This window comes from Pseudophryne corroboree, chromosome 2 (assembly GCF_028390025.1).
Source record: "Pseudophryne corroboree isolate aPseCor3 chromosome 2, aPseCor3.hap2, whole genome shotgun sequence".
In the NCBI taxonomy this organism is placed as follows: domain Eukaryota; kingdom Metazoa; phylum Chordata; class Amphibia; order Anura; family Myobatrachidae; genus Pseudophryne; species Pseudophryne corroboree.
In genome coordinates this window covers 151812354-151836571 of record NC_086445.1, presented here as the reverse complement: position 1 = coordinate 151836571, position 24218 = coordinate 151812354, and the positions used below count along the sequence as shown (strand labels likewise).

At 43.6% G+C, this 24218-nt stretch overlaps 1 protein-coding gene across 2 annotated transcripts in view; it reads right to left on the bottom strand.

Annotated features, from left to right (window-relative positions):
• Positions 1 to 24218, bottom strand: part of SERTM1 (serine rich and transmembrane domain containing 1) — a 107211-nt gene that overhangs the window by 52470 nt on the left and 30523 nt on the right. The window contains exon 2 of one of the 2 annotated variants that reach the window (XM_063957041.1): positions 20750 to 20909. The exons of the other annotated variant lie outside the window; for it this stretch is intronic. The gene's annotated coding sequence lies outside the window, so the exon portion shown is untranslated. The remainder of the gene's footprint in view (positions 1 to 20749; positions 20910 to 24218) is intronic. 2 annotated transcript variants of the gene reach the window in all.

Here is a 24218-nt window from a genome sequence, read left to right as displayed (position 1 = left end):
GAAATTTGAAATATGTACTTGTTTGTATAGATGTTTTCTCGAATTGGGTCGAAGCTTTCCCAGCAGCTACAAATACCGCTATGTTTACCGCTAAGAAAATTGTGCAGGAATTTGTATGTAGATATGGTATCCCTAGAATCATTGAAAGTGATAGGGGTACCCATTTTACAGGTGATGTCTTTCAAGGAATGTGTAAGTTGATGGGAATTGATAGCAAGCTGCACACTCCGTACCGTCCACAGGCGAGCGCGAAGGTCGAAAGAGTGAACAGCACTATTAAAAATAAATTGAGTAAAGTAATGGCAGAGACAGGATTGACGTGGCCAGAAGCTTTACCCATTGTTTTGTATAGCATCAGAACCACTCCCAGGTCCCCTCTTAATCTGTCTCCTTTTGAAATCTTGTTTGGTCGACAACCGCATGTCATGATTAACCCTCAGGATGATTTGAAATGTAACAATGAAGTAACTGTAAAGTACTTAATTAACATGAGTAAGCAGTTGAGGAATCAAAATGATAATCTGAAGTTGATGATTCCTGATTTACCAGATAGTAATTGTCATGACATTGAACCTGGGGATTATGTAATGATACGAAATTTTCTACGCTCAGGTTGTCTTATTGATAGATGGGAAGGACCATACCAGGTCTTATTGACTAGCACCACAGCATTGAAGGTGGCTGAGAGAGAGACTTGGGTCCATTCATCCCACTGCAAAAAGGTTGCTGATCCAGAGAAGTCCCGTGATAAGGAACAGATGGTAGAGGTTGTATCACTGGAGTGTCTGTTCCAGGAGGACTGAGGCGGCACCTGAGCCTTGAAGACCGAAAGCAGTTGTCGACTCCCTTCTCCCTTTTATTGTTTTTCTCCACTTCCCATCCCCTCTTCCTTGAAATTTCTTTTTTCCCCCTTCTCATTCTTCTCTATTTCCTCCTTAAAGATGGACTTGCCCCAAGAGACTGTGATCCGGATTTTGATGTTAACCATGATGTTGACCAGAGCAGTCTGTTCCGGCGAGAGTACCATAGAGGTCGAGAGAGGTTCTGGAATGGGCTCCGATTATGATGATGGAGGCGTAGTTTTCCAAGATCAACCAAACCAACAAGCAAAGGCGAGTATCAGAAAACGATCCGATAGAAGAAATTGTGATGGATTGTTAGCTGAAGAAAATTGTATCTGTAGGCTCTGTGATAATCTGGTTGAAGATGGATGCATAAAGAAATGCCAATCTAGTTTTAATATCCATATAGACCGGCATCCATTGAGTGACTATCACTCTTTAGTGGGTAATGTGTTAAACCAAACAGATTGTTGGGTATGCTCTCAAGTACCTCAGGGTCATAGCAAATCAGGGCTAGTACCATTTCCTTTAACGTTAGGGGAGGTACTTGAGCTAAGTGGTGGGAGACCGGTGGACCGGAGGTTTAATATCTCCAGCCCTCCTAGTTTGAAGCTCCACCAATACCATGTGGATAGGTCCCTCTTATGTTTCAACATCTCCAATCCCAGAAAACCGGGAAATTGGGAAGTGTCATGGAGCAACCTTACCATGACCTTTTCACACAGAGCAGATAGAATGCCTACAGATACAGAGCTGGTACGCCACATAGCCAGTAGAGGAAAATCTTTTCGGTATCGATATACCTTAGGAAATAGGATTACTAGAGTTGGAGAGGTATCACCAGGATACTGTGCACATATCGTACAAACTGATACGTGCATTAGACAGATGGAAGAATTAGGGTCAGGAGATTTCACCTGGAAGGTTTGTAACATGGTCATGTCCTTCTCCGTCCCATATGTTCTCCCCGATGATGCATATTTCATATGCGGGAGAAAGGCGTACAAGTGGCTTGCCCCAAACTCTGAAGGATTGTGTTATATTGGAAAAGTATTGCCTGAAGTGATGACTGTAACACATGACAAAATGAAAGACATACACCGTGGTGCCCAAGCTCCTTATACTCACACTCATTACGAGCACCGAGTTAAAAGACAACTGTCAGAAAGGTTAGAGCATCCGGCCTCTGATCTTATCCATGAATCCACCGGGATTCAGGTTCTGGTAGCGTTAGATTTCACTCGTACCGCTCGGGGAGTGATGAATTATAGATACATTTCCGCACTCGCCAATTTGTTAGATAATATCACTGAAATGTATGATGACACGTTTAGATACACTGGAAGAGAACTTCAAGCTTATAAAACAGAACTAGTTCAGCATAGGATGGTTCTTAATTATCTTACAGCAGTAACAGGCGGATATTGTGTTACATTGGCAACACAGTACGGCATAAAGTGTTGCACGTATATCACAAATAGCACCGAGGATCCGGTAGAGGTCATAGACCAAAAGATGGATGATATTCTCCAATTGAAGTGGGAATTTCGTCGAAAACACAATCTCACCCTTGCTGCTGTAGGTAATGAGCTGACTGGTTGGGTGTCATGGTTGAACCCGCGAAATTGGTTCTCCGGTTTGGGGGACTGGGCTCAAGGAGTCATAATGGATGTTGGAAAGTTACTACTATGTATCTTGGGTGTCGTTATATCGATTGGATTGATATTTAGATGCGGGCAGGCTTTAATGAGGTGCAAACAAAGTACAAGAGTGATGAGCTTGAGGAGCGAGGAAACTGTAATTAACCTGGATTTGATTTATGACCCAATGATAGAAACCAGGATGTGATGAAAATGCGATTATACGGTCCGTTTCTTTCACCTGTTTTTTTTTCTGCTTTTCTCCAAGATACAAAGACCCCCTTGGACGAGGAAGCTGACGAGACGAGATGTATACAGACAACGGATTGACCAAAGAAGAAGATTTGACAACTTTAAATATGGACACTTGATGAACTTTGCCATGGATCCCCAGTTTCCCTAGTACTTTTAAACTCACGCTAGCCCAACATTTTTTGTAAATCTGATGGCTCAGACAAAGCTATTTGCTCATGCCCAAGGAGCAATACAGCGCAAAGAAGACGACTCTCAACAGATACCGAACACAACTTCGACGACAGATGTACATTTCCCTGACATAGAATATCATTGCATTTTCCATAAGTGTTCTTTATCTTCATCTCTACAACCCTCAGGTAATGACACACATAGACGATAGGGAATACAGGCACAGATATCAGCAACCACATACCTCCCCCATTCATGTATCATCAACTAAAATGTGCTCCCCCATTTTGTTACAACCACAGCCGAAAAGAGCTCGGTAAAGTTTGACAGCCCATCCACAGACCTGTACCACAGGATAAGAAGGAATTCAAATGTATACTTCGCAATACCTCGAAGCTTGATTTACAACACGTACGGCACGATGATACATGACCCTCCAAACATGGACTCATACACACATGCTTCTACTTTCTCACTAGGTCATACCCTCTTCACACCTACTCCTCTCTTCTTCCTTACCCCACCATGGAAATCAATTAACCCCTGACTTGCATTTTTCTCCTTAAATGTTTTGTGGCAGTTATTATTGACTGCCAAAGGGTGGACTGTCAAAGTCAGAAAAATGTCTCTATGCACGTTGCCATATTTGCACCGCACACTGGTCCATGCTGCGCATGCGTACGCTCTCCCGTGAAGGCGCATACCCGCAATAGCGTGCACTCGCAGGCGCGGTATGCGTATTTACGGTAGAGTTTATGTAGTCGTAGCGTGCGACTCATTCGTTACATATTTTCACAATTAATGTAGTTTATAGATCATGGTCCCTTTGATAGTTTCTGAAAGTTTGGTTAATATAGAAGGTCCCTGAGCTAAGGAATCCCTCTTTGTATCGTACGAAGGGTCTAACAGGAATCATACAGCAGTGTTTGGTACCCATCGGAAGAGTATTTAATTAGCAATATTCCGGTGTTGGTTTGGAGCGTATTAATCGCTCGTGCGAATAGTTATGGACATAAGAAGTTTATGTCCATTTCTACTATTTACTCATACTCAGGTATGCGGCGGGAAACCTAGTTCCCCACCCACCTGAGCTGTTTGAAATCGTCACAGCCCACCTGTATGAATCAACCTATGACCTTTTGTTATGATGCAGGGCCGAATTCCGACGTCCAATGGACAATGGGATTATAGGGACTGTAGGATTGCATTGTGTGTGGGGCATAAATAGGCAGGCCGACCACATCCAGCTCTCACTCTTCAACGGTTCTCATTGCTGAGAATCGGGTGCTGGATGTCCAGGCGCATGCGATCGTTTACCCTTGTGCGTAAGTTTCTCTCCGTTATCATTGTCTTTCTGTGAGCCAATTTCTCTCATCTCTCTCCGTCTCTCTCTCTCTCTTTCCCTTCTCTCTCTCTCTCGTATCTCCCCTAGACTAGTATTGTATTGTATTAGATAGTATTGTTTAGTTCTGTGGTTAGGAAGTCTCTGTTATACTGTAGTGTATCATTTGTACTGTTATCCCCTTTTTACAAGTATACTAGATATAATACAGTTAATAGGCTTTGGAACCTAAACCAGTATCTGTGTATTTTCTATAGTGTTAAGTGTTCACTTGAGCGTCGGTGACGCTCAAGCAGCTTTGTAGTTAGTCAGGTTACACAAGGTTGCACTTACACCCTGTATTCACATTAAGGTATTCCGTGTATTTCATTGGTATAAGGTTTAGACATAAAGGTATAGCGTTGTGAGCGTCTGCGCCGCTGGTGATCTCCTCGTGGTCTCGAGCGTCCGCTACGCCATAGCGAATCATTACTCTAGTCATAGCCAATAACGTGTCCTGTGATCGCTGGGCCGTGAGCGAACGTGACGCTTGAGCGTCTCGCCTACGGCTGAGCGATCGTTACGCAACTAGCGTACCATTACGGTACTTCTTAAGTAAACAGCGTACAGTGTTCTTAGCTTCATAAAGGGTTGTTTATACGACAAGGGAATTTAGTATTGTCAATCATGTGGAATAAACTCTAGTGGTCCTGATGGACACATGGCCCAAAAATGCACCATTGACCTATATTGGAATGTGATGTAAAGTGCTTCCATTGCACTAATGCAATATATAAAGTCCCTTTTTTTTCCCAAAACCTGGAGTGCAGTGCCTGATATTGGACTGTGTCCTGCTCAGTGGTACTATATATACTGTGTGTATATATATATATATATATATATATATATAGTGTTCACGCTAGGCTGTTTTAGCAGGGCACCGCGCCCTGCCCAATTTTTAAGGGCAAAACCCGCCCTGCCCTTTCTGCGGCGCCCTGCTAAAACAGCCGCCCGCTTTCTGCCCTCTCAGCGTGTAAAGATGCCGAGCGCATTCACGCTGTCAGAGAGCTTGGGGGAAGCCCAGCAACTCCGTAGGTGCTGGGCACGCCCCCAACAGTGACGCCGCCGGCCGCCCACGCCCCCGTCTGTGGACTGAACCGCCCACTTGCATTACGTGCAAGTGGCCACACCCCTTTTTGGCGCTTGTGCCCCTCACGGACCCGTGCCCTGCCCTGCCCGTGCCCTAGAGTGAACACTATATATATATATATATATATATATATATATATATACACTGCATGTATGTATTACTATATATATTGCTATATATATATATATATATATATATATATACACTCTATATTATTTATATACATGTACAGTAGTCATTTTGGACTTTAGAAGCCTGCACACTGCATTTGTCTGGTTTCTCCTTTATTGCTCCTCTCCCTGATTTCATACATACCTTAGTTTCTTTCTAGGTCAAGTTATATAATAGTGAAAACGCGATCCAAATTCATCCAGTAGTTTTTTTGCGATGCCGGAATGAATAGAGAGACAGAAATTCCGGAAAACAAAATGTGTTTGTCTTCATAGTTCATAAACGGTCCATGAAATATATCTCTCCCCAAAAATTGCTAGGTACAGGCTCAACCCTTACAGTTTTATAACATAGTTTTATTATGAAATATAGTTTTATATATATATATATATATATATATATATACTCTGTATACAGTATTTACATTAATATATTCTGTAGTAAAGGCTGTGCATTACTGAGCTGATTAATATGCCTAATATTATATAACAAATGATGTTCACCATTCTCTGTCGCTCATCTGCAGCTGTTTACGGCACAGCTCGTACATCCACAATGCTTCTTTTGTGTGTGTAAGTGTTCCTACTTTTACGACAAGTACATTTCAAGCAGCACTTTCACTCTACACTTCAACACCCTATAAAAGCTTTCATCAGTTTTGCAGAGGGTGGGAACAGCATCGGTACAAATGAGCATATGTGCTTCAGTTTTCCATTTTTGCTAATTCTAAATTATCTTGACAGATTGACTGAGAGGGTACAAAAATGCAGCGTGTTGATTGGTGGATTTCCCACAAGTGGCTATAGTGATGTCACATTAGTGTTGGCGGACCTTCGTCTCTCTGTAATGACCAAAACCCCCGCCCCCCCCCCACACACACACATGTCTCTTAGGGAGGTAATATACTTTATTTTTAACAGAGCTACAGTGACATTTTAGAGTAACACTTAACACTGCATTTTGCTTCCATGGCTGATAATGAAACATTTTAATGTCGGGTACATTGGATGTTGCTGTGCCAATAACAGTTGTAACCAGGGGCGGATCCAGGAAAAAATGACAGGGGGGGCACCTTGTGCATGTCGAAGGCGTGCGGCCCCATGAAGGTGTGCGTGGCCTCACAAGAGCGCTCCTTCTTTTTTATTTGATTACAGAGTATCTATATATATATATATATATATAAACACATACATATATATATATATATACATACATATATACATATATATAGACATATATATACATATATACACATATATATATATATATATATGAACATATGACCAAGAATAAAATATATTAAAATATTAAAATTTAGCCAGCCTTACATTTGTGGTTATGCTGCTGGCGGGCAGTACTGTTCAATTGGAGACCGAGAGCTGGCTTCTCTCGGCCTCTCCTCCAAGGACGCAAACATAGCTACAGCCTCCGGGGCTCCACGTATCTCTCCTCCTTCTTCAGTGCAGCCTGCGGCGCGCCAATGACTGAGCCGCAGGCTTGCTGAGCCAGACAGCAATTGGACAGCTGAGCCGCCGCTCAGCTGCCCTGACTACCGCTCTTAGAGCACTCTTAGTCAGGGCAGTTGAGCGACGGCTCAGCTGTCCAATTGCTGTCCGGCTCAGCAAGCCTGCGGCTCAGTCATTGGCGTGTCGCAGGCTGCACTGAAGAAGGAGGAGGACATCAGGGACAGGGCAGCGGGGCTGAGGAGCCGGGACACGTAAGCGCAGCGCCGCAGATCGGATTGAAGAGAGATCCGATCTGCGGCGGGGGGCCCTTTTAGATTGGGCGGCCCGGGGTACTTACCCCCAGGCCCCCCCCCTTAATCCGGCTCTGCCGCCGCCGCTGCCAGACCCTTCATCGCGGCGGGCGCCGTCTGCGACCGCCACTTCTTTTTAAAAGGGACTGCTCTGTTGTTTTTTTTAAAAGTGCCAGACATGACAGGGGGGGCACGGGCCTGCGTGCCCCCCCCCCCCCCCCCCCTGGATCCGCCACTGGTTGTAACCATTAAGATTAAAGTTGCAATTCCATTAAAAAATAATGGGGGATATTCAGATTTAGTCGCAGATTTTGCAATCTTAGTAAAATCTGTGACCACTTAAATCACATGTTGTGGGCCAGAGCCGTAACTAGACTTTTTGCTACCCTCTGCCAGAACGAGAATTTGCTCCTCCTATTTGTCCAATAGGAACATCCTTGGCACATCAGCATCTCGAAATGTAATAAAGGACAGTGTGACTGAACACCAAAGAGCTCTCAAGTCAAGTCCATGAATGCTGTATAGGTATTAGCGAAAAAAAGGGGTGGGGTAGGAGACAGGGACAGTCAGGAGATGCTGGGCTTCAAAAAGGGGGTAGCTGCAAGTAAAAGTAATTACATAATTGACAAGTGCTGCCCTGCTGGGGCCGCTAGCATGTATGGTGCTGCCCGGCGATATGACCACTATTCAATTGCGCTCGCATTACAAAAAAACTCAAATAGAGGTTGACCCCTGACTGCATATCATGGCTGCATATGCAGGCAGTCTGGCTCCATGTTTCCTATCACAGTCATCGGACCACCCCCAAAAATTGGGAATGACACGCCTGTGTTTCCCTGCTCTCCTCACCCCCAACACCACGTCACTGCCCCCAGATGCGCATCGCTTGTCAATCACTATGAGATCAGATCCTTCCGGGTGCGAACACAGCAACTGAGGCCGCGACTGGGTCCAGCTATGAATAATCCCCAGTGGGTTATAAATCACTCTGGTTGTCTGTAGAAAGAGGATACATACGGCTTATGAATGTCGATTATTGGAACAAAGGAACGCAGACATTGATATGTCGGCAAGTAGCAACTTAAAGCATTTTATGTGTGCCGACAGTACAAATGTCAACGTGATGGTAATTAATCATGTTGACAGTTGCACTGCTGGTGGGCGTAAAATGCTGTAAGTAGCACTTGCTGACATTACGATGTTGACAAGCCAACTACTTCCCATAGAAAGACATACTTTCTTTCTTCAAGTTGCCTTTAATGGTTTACAGTGACTAGTATGACATGGGTCACAATCACGTGACATACTGTATGTAAGCAGAGAGGTTTCAGAACAACTCTTTCCAGTGACATATCTATGATGGGTGTGCGGTTCACAAGGGCTTCTTTGGGGGCCCACATCTCTCACCCTGCATCTATTCAATATACCTATCCTGTGACCAGCTGTGGTCACCTCAGAAGAAACCTCCAGGAAAATGGACATTTTGCCGGAGATATGCACAGGGGACAATGTTCATAACACACCTCCTTAGCCTGCCATCATGCACATGGGGCCAGGGCTTTGACTTAGAGATCAGGAAGCTGCTCTATACTCAGAAACAACTAAAACACAAATGCATTCCAGCATAGTGACTTAGAGTGACAGCTTTGCAAATCTCCCTCCTATTCTTGCACATAGAATATGGAGTTATAGGAGGACATCCTAGAAAATAATTGCTAGATTCATGTTAATAAGGTACAAGACTTGCTGTTCAACTAAAACAAATAAACAAAAAAGGTCTAAGTAGAGATGTACCTTTAAATACAGTACGTCTGTAATTGAGATCAAAGAGCCAAGCCTTGTTCCAGGTACAGAGGTGGTATCTCAAATCGACATCCCAAGTATCCTGCAAATGGGAGGCAATCATAAGACCACCTGTCTGGATCCCGGCGGTCACAAAGCCGACGCTGGAATCCTGACAGGCGGTGAAATGCTGCTGCCGTAATATTGGCGCCACAGGCTTTTCTCCCTCTGCGGGTATTCACGACACCCATAGAGAAAGAATAGATCCTGTGGTGAGCGCAGCGAGCCACCGTGCCCGAAGCGTGGCGAGTGCAGCAGAGAGCCTGCAAGGGGCTTTCTAGTGCTCACCCTGCTCCTGGCATACTGGTTTTGCCGGGATCCCGGCTCCCGGTATAAGGTATGTATTCCCTGCAAATCCCTAGATAACAGACTCTAGGTCAGATAAGAGCAACCAGATAAATGAAAACAGCAGTTACATGTTTTTCATGAAAGTTATTACCAACTGGGAAGATGATTTTCTTGCAGGACGGGTTGTGACCTCACAAGCTAGTAGCCTGTAACCCACAGTGGACAACACAGCAGTTTCATAATCTTCTAGGCAGATGTATATAATGGTATATTTCAGAATTTTATTGAGTATCCTTAGTTCTAAAGTCAATTATGTTCATGCATTGGATTTCTTTCAGGAACTTTAATCCATGTTATACATATACACTATAAGATAATGCTGAGTTGGACTTACTCCAGTCTCCATAGTGTAAATTGCATACAATCACTCTGCGCATGCAACACTGTGCATGCCCTCCAAGAGAAGAGATGCACAAAGTGTTTGAATGCAGACTTGTGCGTATTTGCCCGCTTACTTCTTAATACCACTGGAGAGGCAGCTAATGGATGAGTACTCTCTATACCAAGCCCAGCTACCCTTACATCTATAGTGGGGAAAGTATTGGAAGGTATTCTAAGAGATAGTATTCAGAAGTTCCTTGAAACCAATAAGGTCATTAAAAGGAATCAACATGGGTTTATGAAGGACAGATCCTGTCAAACCAACTTACTTGGCTTTTATGAAACAGTAAGCGCAAACCTAGATCAGGGTAAAGACGTGGATGTAATCTTTTTAGACTTTGCCAAAGCGTTCGATACTGTACCACACATGAGACTTATCTACAAGCTACAAGAATCAGGGCTAGGAAGCACAATATGCACTTGGGTCAAAAACTGGTTAGATAATAGGAAGCAGCGCGTTGTGGTTAATGGATCTTTTTCAACTTGGACTGAAGTGCTAAGTGGTGTGCCGCAAGGCTCAGTATTAGGACCGCTATTGTTCAATATTTTCATTAACGACCTAACAGAAGGTCTAGAGAGCATGGTGTCAATTTTTGCAGATGATACCAAATTGTGTAAGGCTATAAATACAGAGGAGGATGCCGAGTCTCTTCAGAACGACTTAGTTAAATTAGAAGCATGGGCAGACAAATGGAGAATGCGCTTCAACACAGACAAGTGTAAGGTATTGCACTGTGGTAACAAGAACAAAAATTACACCTACCTACTAAATGGGGTAAAATTAGGGGATTCTGTACTGGAAAAGGACTTAGGTGTCCTCATAGATAGCAAGCTAAGCAGTAGTACCCAAAGTAGGACTGCAGCAAAGAAGGCTAATAAGATATTAGCATGCATAAAACGGGGTATTGATGCTAGGGACGAGAGTATTATACTCCCGTTATATAAATCACTAGTGAGGCCACACCTTGAATACTGTGTACAATTCTGGGCACCGTACTACAAAAAGGATATCCTGGAGCTTGAAAAGGTACAGAGGAGGGCGACCAAACTAATTAAGGGCATGGAGACGATGGAATACAAGGAAAGGCTTGAAAGACTAGGCATGTTTACATTGGAAAAGCGGAGACTAAGAGGGGATATGATCGACATCTACAAATATATAAGGGGACAATACACAGAGCTTGCGCGGGACCTGTTTTTGGTTAGATCAACACAGAGGACTCGTGGACACTCGCTCAGGTTAGAGGAGAGGAGATTCCGCACAATACGGCGTAAAGGCTTTTTCACGGTAAGGACAATACGTGTTTGGAATTCCCTGCCCGAGGGAGTTGTAATGGCGGAATCTGTCAACACCTTTAAGAATGGGTTAGATAAATTCCTAATGGATAAGGATATCCAGGGGTATGGTGCATAGTCATGCATTATAGTTACTATAAATAGGGATAAAATGCAACGGCTGACAGCAGCATTAGTCAGAAATTTTAGTCAAATCATCATGCATAGGAGACCACAAATAGGTTGAACTCGATGGACAATTGTCTTTTTTCAACCTCAGATACTATGTTACTATGTTACCCTCAGCGGCCCTGCATTTTACATAGCTGCGACTTCCAATGCCAAATGCTCTTGGAACATTTATCCTCATCTCTACTAACTAATACCACTAATCACAGCTTCTCTAATGTAACTATGCTGAAAAAGCTGGTACAGGAGGTACTGCATGAACAACTGGGCTGGAAAATACAGAAGGAAGCGAGAAAGTTATTCTGTAAACTGAGCTACCTTGCCAGAAATGTTACAGAAGTAATGCAATGTACATTCTTCTCTGCTTCTAAATATACATTAACTAACGGAATTCATTAACTGAACACTAATACAAATTAAAAATAAAATACAAATGACACATAAAAACAACCTACCACTCTAACCTACCACTCTCTGGCCTTAACATTTTCCTTCTCACTCCTTTACAATCATTCCTTAACTCTGATTCCCACCATTTTTCAGACTCGTTCTACCTCTGCTACTCCTCTCTGCCAGTCACTTCAAGAGCTCCCTCGTCCTCTCAGAATAAAATGTATCCCTACTTCTCCAGCCTCATTTCCTCTCACACTCCCTCCTGCCCACATTGATCTGCCAATGATTGCCTCCTTTCTGATTACCTCCTTCCACTCTTGACCTACAGGACTTCTCCTGTGCTGCGCACAACCTCTTGATTGCATTCCCTAGCCCAATGAAACTTACCTGCTGCCTCCCAGCCTTTAAACATGCCCTTTAACTTATTTTCTGCATTGAAGCTTACCTCCCCTCCTCCTAATCCCCAGCATCTACACTCCTCTACTCTGTTCTCCTCAACCTCTATCTATCCACCCATAGCCCCTCTAGATAGTAATATCTCATTAGCAGGGATCTCTAGAGGTAAATTGATGAGAGCAAATGTATATTATGATGAAGTCAAGAATGTATGAAAGGGAGGATTGGTGAGAACATTGATGAGAGGGTTAGTAGCTGAATGGACACAGGGGATAATGGGGAGCCGGTGAAAGAGGAAGATTAGTTTTGTCATGGTCTTTAGGATGAAATGCAGAGAGGAAGATCAGGTGAGGGGAACAACAGATATCAGGAGGGTTTTAGTGGCCCTCATTTTATGTTGTACTCTATTCAGTCACTACTGTGAAATTATGCTGATGCCGCAGGAGGTGTCTTGTGTAAATAGATGCCTCCTACCGGCTTCTGTGATCTGCTGCTGTGTCCGAGGACGCAGCATTGGATCATCGGTGTGACCATCGATCATCTGAGTAACCTTCGGGTTACCTAGAATGATTGGGGATTTTTGCGCAGCTGAAGCCATTGAAGCTACGTCTAAGGACATACTGCCTTCAGCACGCCCCAAAAAGGGGAGGCAATACACTCTCATTTTTCTGCTACAATCCCCGTCATCTCCCGTTCCACCCCCAAACAGCCACAACATGTCAGTTATGCTGCAGCTTAGGGCACTGTGTACGACCTTGCAGAACAATGTGTAGATCTGTCACCGTCGGAGTTGTATGCAAACCATCAGGTTTGCTTACAACTGTGCGTCAGGCCCAATATCTAGTATTTATATAATGTTAATATACTGACTTATTTATTCTTCTCTGTCTCATACAGATCTGACCAGAAAACAGTTTAAAATTAAACCCAATAATAAATAGTATCGTGCTGGCCAGCAGTTTCAAATTATAACAAAAACTGTTAAAACTTCCCTCAGTAGGGAATCAGTGCACTGAGAAAAAAGTATCAACAAATAGTAACTCTGTATCATTCAGTGATAGTAACTGTTCCCTGCATAAGGGATCAATGCACTAGGAAAATTGTCCTGTTGGACCATCAGCGTGTATTAACTTTGTATCAGTCAAATGGTAACTGAAGCACGTTGAATGGAAAAGGTGTAGCGGCAGATAACAATTTGTACAAAGTGTCCGATTACCTCCCTGATGGAACTCACGGTGTGGTCCTACCCTCGATAACCGAGCGTCCTCGGTTAATTATGTTATCCTGTATAGAGCCGGTAAAATCGCTGGGTAATCAGGTGCTTAAAACCCTTGTGAACTTTACAGCTGTAGATACTAATTAATACTAATTAATACTTTTAAAAGTAACTCCGTTTGGGTGAGGAGGTATCACTTTGAAAAAGTCACGTGATTTCGTGACGAAACGCGTCAGTCTCCGCCCACTTTGTGAAGCTGCAGCAGTGTTCTCTATCAACCTACAGGTGTATAGCGAAGCAGAGCGGGAGTCGTTACGGGACACTGCCATCTGTCCATCCCGCCGCTATTATCAGCACATCTGCCTAAACAGGCGTCAGCACTGCAAGTCCGTGACATCATATCCCCCCTTTTGTGGAGCAATTTACAGCCGGTGACACGAGAGGCACCCCCCGTGGATAACATAATTAACCGAGGACGCTCGGTTATCGGGGGTAGGACCACACCGTGAGTTCCATCAGGGAGGTAATCGGACACTTTGTACAAACTGTTATCTGCCGCTACACCTTTTCCATTCAACGTGCTTCAGTTACCATTTGACTGATACAAAGTTAATACACGCTGATGGTCCAACAGGACAATTTTCCTAGTGCATTGATCCCTTATGCAGGGAACAGTTACTATCACTGAATGATACAGAGTTACTATTTGTTGATACTTTTTTCTCAGTGCACTGATTCCCTACTGAGGGAAGTTTTAACAGTTTTTGTTATAATTTGAAACTGCTGGCCAGCACGATATTATTTATTATTGGGTTTAATTTTAAACTGTTATTTGATAAATATAATTGGTATAATTTTATTGAATAAATTACTTTTATTTATTTACCGGCTCTGAATAGATTTATTGGGTGTTTATCATGAACACATGAGCGCTCCTCTTTTCTTTTGGTTTAACTATTGCATAATTTAGGGGTGTATACAGCCCCTTGAGTGAAGCGAACGTGAGTTCTGGTAGATACTTAATTTTTACTAATTGGTCAAATACAGACACAGGCGCTTCATTTTTTCTTTTTTTGAGATCTGACCAGAAAGCCTGTTGGTGTAGCATTCCATATTATGATTTCTGTGTAATATATACATTTGTTATTAGATTTGCATGCCTTCATTGTCTCAGAAGCAATTCCATAGCTATTTGTCTTTTATTCCAAGGTCTCTCTAAGTTCACTGACTGCTGAATTTGCTCATTACCGCAGTCCTATCACGCTGCTTACTGCATGTTCAAGCAGCCTAAAGGCCAAACTCATCTTTTGTAGCAGTTGTCACACAGGCAAATTAAGAATTCAGCGTGACACGTCAAGGTGTGGTAATCTATGTATGCCCTTTGTATTGTAACATCTATCTTTCAGGACTGCAACCAAATTGCAACTGATATACATGAAACAAAAATGTTTGCATATATAAATATACAGTATATATTGTATATTTGTGTGTCTGTGTATATGTTTGTGCTGTATGTATATATGTTTATGTGTACATAAATTTAAAAAAATGATTTCTATATTTGTGTTCACTATTAGGCTGTATCACATGGGTTTTGCACTGGTGCATCTGGATGGTCCAGCCTGCCCACCTTGAGGTAGATGCCTCTGCAACTTAAATATGAGTCTAGGGCAGAGGTTCCCAAACTGTGTGCCGTGGCTCCCTGGGGTGCCTCGGGACACTTGCAGGGGTGCCCTGGGTTGGTGGTCCAGGACCAATTCAAATTATTCATGGTCAATATAATAGGCAAAACCAGTGCTGATGGCTGCCAGTCATAAAATATGTGGCCAAACAGAAGCAAATCTTGTCCCTCACCACACAACTGACCCTAAGGATGACATATAAACGCGATCTACTTAATGTAATATTTCTTTCTAAATTTCTCAATAAGAAATTTTTCACCTAGGGGTGCCGTGAAAAAAATTCTGATATTCTAGGGCGCCGTGATTCAAAAAAGTTTGGAAACCACTGGTCTAGGGGGTATATTTACCAAAGGTCGATTTTCATCAGTTTGAAATCACTGAAATTGACCTAAATCGATGTGTTTCCAGGGCTAAGACACACATTTACTGATGGATGTTTTTTTTTATATAAATTTATAAATGTTATTAAATGTGAGTTTTAGAAATGGAAACACAACATTGATTTACATTGATTTTTATTGATTTGAAAACGATGAAAGTCAACCTTTATTAAATATACCCCCAGTTGTGCGGAGAACCTCCAGAAGGGCAATGAGCGGGTCTTATCCAAGAGGCATGAGAACCACCCATTTTGTTAAATTTACTGTACAGTTTAATCACATTTATGACTTAAATGAATCATGCAAGTGAGGGACATAGGGACAAAGGGACTATTAATTATGAGTGTATGATGCTTTATATTATATTGGTAGGAGTGAGACTATAAATGCACTTTTTTATACAACATAGAGGTGGAAAACATATCCCAATTAAAGTATAGTATAAGACCCAAATATTGGCAACTCTGGGCTGGTGCAAAATTCAAACCCGTTTAGGGAGTAGAAAGGACTGTGCAGAATTGGACAACAGCTTAGAGTGATTTATGTGAAATTGTCAATATATATTTACATTTTTTTTCCGGTTATTGAGGCAAGTACTTTCTTTAATCAAATAATAGAGCTGCTAAAAGCAACAAAACAATAGCATTAAAAGAATGATTGGGCTTAGGGTTCCAAGGTGACGAACAGAGCCTCTATTCCTCACCCTTCCTGCCATCCTACTCATGTTATCCCCACAAGCAGGGGTTAAAGCGGGCCCTTAATTCACCATTGTGTAGTGCAATGTGAATAAAGGACCCTACTGAGTGATGTAACCTGAATAAGGTGCATTACTGTGGTGTAATATGAATCAGGGGCACTACATGTGGTATAATGTGAATAAGATTGTGCTACTTTGTGGTGTAATTTGTATCGGGGGTACTGTTATGTGACCACGCTGCTTCTTTGTGAGATCAATGTCCCTTTATAAAATATGAGAAGTAGGGCACTAATTTATAGTTTGCAGGGTGCTGCCGAAAGCACTAGCACTGGCTCCACTTAATGTGAAGGGGGGTGGGTAGGTGGAGGGGTAAATGAGTTCCCCCACCTCTCCAGGACCACTTTAAGGCCTGCCCACAAGACCTCTGGATTTTATTTCTTAGTTCAAATAAAAAAAAATTCTATAGTCTTAAAGGCCTATTTATCACAAAGTTGTGGCGGTAGATACAAAATTACTGGAGCAATTCAATATTGTTCCAGTGAGGGGACAGCTGCTCCAAAAAGCAGCTTCCCCCACGATCAGTATGACTGCAAGAGAAAGTAATGTAGCAATGATGCTTAAGAGTGGGGGTAATTCCAAGTTGATCGCAGCAGGAAATTTTTTAGCTGTTGGGCAAAACCATGTGCACTGCAGAGGAGGCAGATTTAACATGTGCAGAGAGAGTTAGATTTGGGTGGGGTGTGTTCAATCTGCAATCTAATTTGCAGTGTAAAAATAAAGCAGCCAGTGTTTACCCTGCACAGAAACAAAATAACCCACCCAAATCTAACTCTCTCTGCAAATGTTATATATGCCCCCCCCCCCCCCCCCCCCTGCAGTGCACATGGTTTTGCCCAAATGCTAACAAAATTCCTGCTGCAATCAACTTGGAATTACCCCCAGTGCCATTTCAGCCTTAGGTCACTCATGCATCCAGCCAAAAGTCACACTGAGCGACAGGGGGCAGAGGGGTCCACTCGGATCCCTCTTTGCTACCCTGGAAATCCTTCCCATAGGAAGACAGGCTCTGAGAACTAGTGTCGTCTGAAAACAGTGCTGGTTCACAGAAACTAAGTCTGAAAACTGTCAGTTTTGGAGCTTGCTGAATATTAGTCAGCCCTATCGGGCCCCTAATAATGATTGTCCCTTTACATAAGACATGCAGACACTAGCGCTCCCGCATGTGTAACAGGCCCACTAGTGGTAATGACTAGGGGGGTAATTCAGAGTTGATCGCAGCAAATTTGTTAGCAGTTGGGCAAAACCATGGCCCTCATTCCGAGTTGACCGCTCGTTCTTTTTCATCGCATCGCAGCGATTTTCCGCAAACTGCGCATGCGCAATGTTCGCACTACGACTGCGCCAAGTAAATTTGCTAAGAAGTTTGGTATTTTACTCACGGCATTACAAGGTTTTTTCTTCGTTCTGGTGATCGTAGTGTGATTGACAGGAAGTGGGTGTTTCTGGGCGGAAACTGCCCGTTTTATGGCAGTGTGTGAAAAAACGCTGCCGTTTCTGGGAAAAACGCGGGAGTGGCTGAAGAAACGGGGGAGTGTCTGGGCGAACGCTGGGTGTGTTTGTGACGTCAAACCAGGAACGACAAGCACTGAACTGATCGCACTGGAAGAGTAAGTCTCGAGCTACTCAGAAACTGCACAGAAAAATCTTTTCGCAATATTGCGAATACTTCGTTCGCAATTCTGCAAAGCTAAGATACACTCCCAGAGGGCGGCGGCTTAGCGTGTGTACTGCTGCGAAAAGCGGCTAGCGAGCGAACAACTTGGAATGAGGGCCAATGTGCACTGCAGGTGTGACAGATATAACATTTGCAGAGAGAGTTAGATTTGGAAGGGTTATATTATTTCTGTGCAGGGTAAATACTGCCTGCTTTATTTTTACACTGCAATCCAAATTTCAGTTTGAACACACCCCACCCAAATATAATTCTCTCTGCACGTTATATCTGCCCCCTCCTGCAGTGCACATGGGGGTCATTCCGAGTTGATCGCAAGCTGCATTCATTTGCTGTGCAGCGATGAGGCAAAAAAACGGCACTTCTGCGCATGCTTATGTGGCGCAATGCGCACATGCGACGTACTATTACACCGAACTATGTAGTTTCACACAGGGTCTAGCGAAGCTTTTCAGTCGCACTGCTGACTGCAGAGTAATTGACAGGAAGTGGGAGTTTCTGGGTGTCAACTGACCGTTTTCAGGGAGTGTTCGGAAAAACACAGGCGTACCAAGAAAAACGCAGGCGTGGCTGGGCGAACGCAGGGCGTGTTTGTGACGTCAAAACAGGAACTGAACAGTCTGAAGTGATCACAAGCGCTGAGTAGGTTTAGAGCTACTCAGAAACAGCACAAAAAAAAATTGGTAGCCGCTCTGCGATCCTTTCGTTCGCACTTCTGCTAAGCTAAAATACACTCTCAGTGGGCGGCGGCATAGCGTTTGCATGGCTGCTAAAAACTGCTAGCGAGCGATCAACTCGGAATGACCACCATGGTTTTGCCTAACTGCTAACAAATTTGCTGCTGCGATCACCTCTGAATTAGGCCCAAGGCCCATTAATAAGCGTGTACCTTTATACACTTGGGGGGTAATTCTGAGTTGATCGCAGCAGGATTTTTGTTAGCAGTTGGGAAAAACCATGTGCACTGCAGGGAAGGCAGATATAACATGTGCAGAGAGAGTAAGATTTGGGTGGGGTGTATTCAAACTGAAATCTAAATTGCAGTGTAAAAATAAAGCAGCCAGTATTTACCCTGCACAGAAACAAAATAACCCACCCAAATCTAACTCTCTCTGCAAATGTTATATCTGTCACACCTGCAGTGCACATGGTTTTGCCCAATTGCTAAAAAACGTGCTGCTGCGATCAACTCAGAATTACCCCCTTGGTCTCCTACATTTGTGTAACTTAAAGAATCCATTATACCTGGATTCTATATACTTTATTTGTAATCTATAGATGCCTGTAACTGTTTATTATTAAATATAAAGTAAAACTAAAATATCTATAGGGCCAACGTATAAGGGGGTATTCATTTGTATCTTTTTTATACCTACTCATAAAATATGAAAAACACTTAAAAGTAAAAACTCTATGCTGCATAAGATGCAGTGAAAAGTCCGTTTTCAATTGTGTAAATGAAGAGCTAACATAAGAGCCGGTGGTGGAAGTGGGCCGGAATACATATGGCGGTATACCCTACCACCACTCCTACTGCTTTCATCCCAAAACTCCATTCACTTTTTCCATGCCATCACTTCCAAGTTTCCACTTAAATCACTGATCATAGCAGGTTAAGACAAACAATGGGTAAAACAAAAATGAGAAAAAGACATATCCAGATCAATATTTTGAACAAAAAATATATAGGTTGGAAAGAGTTGTTGGAACAATTTGCATATCAAAGTCATGGTGTTGCATGATAAAGTGAGTAAGGATGAAGAGCAGCTGACAGAATAGTTTCTTTCTCTACTAAAAAACATGGGGCTGTTGAGAGCTGACTGCAACAAAGTCGGAAAAGTCGGAATTGCTCCTGTATTATGCACACAGGACTAATCGTATACATTCAGTCATATGCACAGTGGCGGAACTGATGTTGATGATACCAAAAAGCCTGCATTAGCGAAAAAGGTGTGTGACCTCTCGGGAAGCCTCCATTTACATTTATCTAGGGCGTGGCCTCGTGGGGGCATTCCTGGAGTTGTTGCATGATAATGTCACAGTGCAGCACCTTGTTCCCTGACACTTGGGGAGGAGCCAATAGTTTGGTGTTTACCCCCTGGAAGGGTGACATCCAGGTGTGGTCTGCACCCCCCTCTGTATGCAGAGTTGTATACTTTTCTGTGGTCAGACAGCTCCCATCCGTACGCTTTTCATCGCTGTTCATCTTATAGTGGTCAACATTGTCACTGGGCACTTGCACCAGAGTTGTACACATTGGAAAGAGTAGTATACTTTGGAAAGCAGGCAGAGTTGTATACATTGGAAAGCAGGCAGAGTTGTATACATTGGAAAGCAGGCAGAGTTGTATACATTGGAAAGCAGGCAGAGTTGTATACATTGGAAAGCAGGAAGAGTTGTATACATTGGAAAGCAGGAAGAGTTGTATACACTGGAAAGCAGGCAGAGTTGTATACATTGGAAAGCAGGCAGAGTTGTATACATTGGAAAGCAGGAAGAGTTGTATACATTGGAAAGCAGGCAGAGTTGTATACATTGGAAAGCAGGAAGAGTTGTATACACTGGAAAGCAGACAGAGTTGTATACATTGGAAAGCAGGCAGAGTTGTATACATTGGAAAGCAGGCAGAGTTGTATACATTGGAAAGCAGGCAGAGTTGTATACATTGGAAAGCAGGAAGAGTTGTATACACTGGAAAGCAGACAGAGTTGTATACATTGGTAAGCAGGAAGAGTTGTATACACTGGAAAGCAGGCAGAGTTGTATACATTGGAAAGCAGGAAGAGTTGTATACACTGGAAAGCAGGCAGAGTTGTATACATTGGAAAGCAGGCATATTTATGCATAGGCCCAACTCTGTGTTGATTACAAATTAGTCCCTGTCAGCCTATGTAAATTATCATCATCCATACTTGCATTCACTAGGCTCCTGGGCATGTCCTTCTGCTCCACGGTAGGTTTCTGTTTTCCCTGAGCTCGCGTTGGGACTTGTGTTCAACTCTGTAGAAGGCCCACTAACAGGAAACTAGCAGAAGCGGCTCCTCCCACTATTTCACAGGGTGGCCTGCATATCTGAAATGTGAACATGCGTGAGTTTGCGATCCTGCACATGCGCACAAATTAACAGTACACAGGCTTCTAAGGGTTATGTCTGCTGCCACCCCTAGAAGCTAGATAGCGATGCTGTTATAACAGGGGGGTGGCTTCCTATTGGAACTGCATCCAGACTGGCAGTATCATCGATTTATCAAATATTGGAGAGAGATAAAGTACCAGCCAACCAGCTCCTGTCATTTTTCAAACATAGGGGGTAATTCCAATTTCCAAGTTGATCGCAGCATGACATTTTTTAGCAGTTGGGCAAAACCATGGGGGTCATTCCGAGTTGTTCGCTCGCAAGCGGATTTTAGCAGATTTGCTCATGCTAAGCCGCCGCCTACTGGGAGTGAATCTTAGCATCTTAAAATTGCGAACGATGTATTCGCAATATTGCGATTACACACCTCGTAGCAGTTTCTGAGTAGCTCCAGACTTACTCGGTATCTGCGATCATTTCAGTGCTTGTCGTTCCTGGTTTGACGTCACAAACACACCCAGCGTTCGCCCAGACACTCCCCCGTTTCTCCGGCCACTCCTGCGTTTTTTCCGGAAACGGTAGCGTTTTTTCCCACACGCCCATAAAACGGCCTGTTTCCGCCCAGTAACACCCATTTCCTGTCAATCACATTACGATCGCCAGAACGATGAAAAAGCCGTGAGTAAAAATCCTAACTGCATAGCAAATTTACTTGGCGCAGTCGCAGTGCGGACATTGCGCATGCGCATTAAGCGGAAAATCGCTGCGATGCGAAGATTTTTACCGAGCGAACAACTCGGAATGACCCCCCATGTGCAGTGCAGAGGAGGCAGATATAACATGTGCAGAGAGAGATAGATTTGGGTGTGGTGAGTTCAATCTGCAATCTAAATTGCAGTGTAAAAATAAAGCAGCCAGTATTTACCCTGCACAGAAACAAAATAACCCACCCAAATCTAACTCTCTCTGCAAATGTTATATCTGCCCCCCCTGCAGTGCACATGGTTTTGCCCAATTGCTAAAAAATTTCCTGCTGCGATCAACTTGGAATTACCCCCATAGCCTGTAACATGACTGAAGCTGATTAGTACTTTATCTCTTTCCATTTCGTCTCTCTCCAAGCTTTGTTAAATCTCCCACAGGGGGAGAAAATACCTCCAGCTGGGACCGTCTTTCCATCATGTGATTAGCAAAAAGCGCATCCAATAGGAAGCCATTGCTACTGCTAGGCTGTCTTTGCTGGGGGTTCTTTACAGCTGCCCCTAGGTAAAATCCACCACTGGAAACAGGGCCGCTTTAAGAGAGGAGGAGGCCCGTGTGCTGCCTCCTCCGTACGGGCCCCCTCCTCTATGCAGTAGCGCTGTAGAGTCTGAGCACTAGAGGGCTCAGACTATACTGCGCATGCGCAGATCTCTGAGAAAATGGCGTGGTGGCTATTTTCCGAGAGACTTCTCTGCTGCGCATGCGCAGAACTCACGGGGGTTTTAACAGCGGCGGTGACGTCGGGACTCCGGAGGTTGAGTATTAAAAATATGGGTGCAGTGTGTGCGGTGTGGGCCCCCTCTGGACTCAGGGGCCCGTGTGCACTGCACACACTGCACCCATTATAGAAATGCCAGTGACTGGAAACTTGCTATTGATTGTGTAAAAGACCACAACAAACACAGACTGAAGTCTTGAATTAAAAGTGTACATGAAGTGAAGTTTTTTTTGTGGTTGTTTTTCTATTTAAGGGAATTGGATGCGTACGTGCATTAAGCATGGTAGGGGGATGATATATGATGGTGTTTATGCTCCTGACAAGTGGAGTGCTATTGGAATTAATCATAAATGATTAATTAAAAGATGTGCACTGAAACAATCTAACATCGAGTTGCACAATCTGATGATTTTTCAGTTTACTGTTTCATTTCTGGCAATTAGGATATTTTAGTAGCTGAAGCAGGTTCATTAAGGACAGAGAAGAAGAAAAAAGAAACAAACAAACTGATGACTTAGCTGCTGAAATGATACAAGGGCAATTTTATAAGTAAGAAAAATAAGAATTTACTTACCGATAATTCTATTTCTCGGAGTCCGTAGTGGATGCTGGGGTTCCTGAAAGGACCATGGGGAATAGCGGCTCCGCAGGAGACAGGGCACAAAAAAGTAAAGCTTTTACCAGATCAGGTGGTGTGCACTGGCTCCTCCCCCTATGACCCTCCTCCAGACTCCAGTTAGGTACTGTGCCCGGACGAGCGTACACAATAAGGGAGGCAATTTGAATCCCGGGTAAGACTCATACCAGCCACACCAATCACACCGTACAACTTGTGATCTAAACCCAGTTAACAGTATGATAACAGAAAGAGCCTCTTAAAGATGGCTCCTTAACAATATAACCCGAATTTGTTAACAATAACTATGTACAGTATTGCAGATAATCCGCACTTGGGATGGGCGCCCAGCATCCACTACGGACTCCGAGAAATAGAATTATCGGTAAGTAAATTCTTATTTTCTCTATCGTCCTAAGTGGATGCTGGGGTTCCTGAAAGGACCATGGGGATTATACCAAAGCTCCCAAACGGGCGGGAGAGTGCGGATGACTCTGCAGCACCGAATGAGAGAATTCCAAGTCCTCTTTTGCCAGGGTATCAAATTTGTAGAATTTTACAAACGTGTTTTCCCCCGACCACGTAGCTGCTCGGCAGAATTGTAATGCCGAGACCCCTCGGGCAGCCGCCCAAGATGAGCCCACCTTCCTTGTGGAATGGGCCTTAACAGATTTAGGCTGTGGCAGGCCTGCCACAGAATGAGCAAGTTGAATTGTGTTACAAATCCAACGAGCAATCGTCTGCTTAGAAGCAGGGGCACCCAACTTGTTGGGTGCATATAGTATCAACAGCGAGTCAGATTTTCTGACTTCAGCCGTCCTTGAAATGTATATTTTTAAGGCTCTGACAACGTCCAACAACTTGGAGTCCTCCAAGTCGCCAGTGGCCGCAGGCACCACAATAGGTTGGTTCAGGTGAAACGCTGATACCACCTTAGGGAGAAAATGCGGACGAGTCCTCAGTTCTGCCCTATCCGAATGGAAGATTAGATAAGGGCTTTTATAAGATAAAGCCGCCAATTCAGATACTCTCCTGGCGGAAGCCAGGGCCAGTAACATAGTCACTTTCCATGTGAGATATTTAAAATCCACCTTTTTCAATGGTTCAAACCAATGGGATTTGAGGAAATCTAAAACTACTTTTAGATCCCACGGTGCCACCGGAGGCACCACAGGAGGCTGTATATGCAGTACTCCTTTAACAAAAGTC